Genomic DNA, 2,085 nt, shown 5'->3' on the forward strand with positions numbered 1-2,085 from the left:
GTCAACATTGTGTTATATTCTTAATGACTATAAAAACAAACAATTATGTAACAAAGAAACACATAAAGGCATTTACAGACGATGCCCATTAGCAAAACTGAAAGACAAGAATACATTAATTTACCGTAGCGCAATAACACAATGATGGAATGTATAAGCCATGACGTATGTAACAAAGAAACACTTAATTAGACAATATACGTATAGTGTCTTGAAATATGAAATTTATTTGTATGAGGCTTAGAAACGGGAAAATGCGAGGTTCTACCGAGCATTTTCCCGTTTCGTGCCGAATACAAATAAATTTCATATTTCAAGACACTATACGTATATTGATTTTATACTGAAATCGATAAAATAATAAAAAAATAATAAAAATATGAAACAAATATTATTAAAAAAAAGTGTTTGGAATTTCCCCCTTGGGGTACCATTTTGGGGTATTTCCCTATGAGCGTAGTCTAGGCGGTAAGCATTGACAATTTACGGAATTAGAAAGGGAAAAGGAATTTAATTAATAGCATTTGATAAACATGGTATATAAATTACCAATTTGAAGACATAACAGGTTTAAATTCATAAAAGTTTGACCATTGTTACTACACGTTGTCATGGTTGTGACGTGACGTTGTAAGTAGGCGGGGCTTATAGGTGAGTTGAGGTCATTGACGTATAAAGCTAACGTTTATACGTATAGCTTTATCTGTATAGTAAAATAGCTGATTGCAGTATAAAGGCCTATAATAGACAAAGGACATTAGCAAACATGAAATTTTAGTGCTAGTCTACCTAAGAATCAGGCAGTGGTGAGAACATGACAAACAAAAACCCACTCAAGTTGACATTAATTTATGTTCAAAATGTATAATGATGCAAAAGTATACCATTCGTTTCCTTGTCCTGTTCTGGTAATTGGAGATAAAATTTGGTAATAATGCACTAGAAATTAACAATTAAGGGGAGCTAACTCTGTAATTTGCTATCAATCTAACCAAAGTTTATCTAAAGATTTCTCAAGTTACCAGACACGCAGACACTAAAGACTTACCATTTCTAACTCAGGATGAGTGTTACTTCAAAATAGGATGGTTGGGTAAGTGGGTTTTTTTCAGCCATGTTTTGATTTTTTTCAAAATTGCCTGATTCTTACAAAGACTGGCACTTAAAAAGACAAAAGACAAGAATTTACCATAGCTCAATAACACAATGACGGGTTGAATATAAACAGAGCTACGTCAAATGAATACAATCAAAAGCAGACTAAATAGTAAAAGTAATAATCATTAATAAAAAAATGAATGGTACATACCAGGACAATTAGGAACATGGCTGATCTCAGGAATCGTATGAAAACCTATTTCAAAATACCATTAGTTCTCAACAAATTTCTAAATTAAATTAAAAGACCACGTTAACGACGATTTTTGGAAATGGTTTAATCTAATGGAAAGTTATCACTTTGAGTTTGTCAAATTCGCATTACCTAAATGAATGTAAATACGAAAACAGATATAAATGTGTGTATGAATGCCATCAAGAAGAAAAGATGTTGATAGAATATTTCTTTAAAAGAATCATCAAAGATGCCAGGCTTATAGTTTTTTGTATGTCATAAGACTCATCATTGACACGCGAATCAAAAAGTTAAAAGGTAAAAAAAAATATGATGTCACAATATTGCTGCCGACATTGCAATACGAAACATTATTGCAGCGTTTTATGTAGTAGTTTACAGAATAAAATTCCACAACGATTAACGATAAATTCATACCTGTCTCTAATATTTAATTAACTGTACACACGGGGGGGTAACTTCGATATTTTTTAGGTAGGGGTGTGCCATTTTTGCCTCAAAAAACGTACCCATTTTAATATAACATTCACTGAAATTCAGTACCTATAGTTATATAAATATTTAAGAAAGAATGACCTATACTTATATACAATATTTAAAATATGACCATGCTTATATAAGCACTAACTCATCATCACTCATAATTCATAAATATACCAGCTACCCTTAAGTTTTTATATATAAATTGACATCGTTTGGTGCACATATCAATAGCATATTTATATATATAG

Source organism: Mytilus galloprovincialis, chromosome 9, assembly GCF_965363235.1.
Source record: "Mytilus galloprovincialis chromosome 9, xbMytGall1.hap1.1, whole genome shotgun sequence".
NCBI classification, from domain to species: domain Eukaryota; kingdom Metazoa; phylum Mollusca; class Bivalvia; order Mytilida; family Mytilidae; genus Mytilus; species Mytilus galloprovincialis.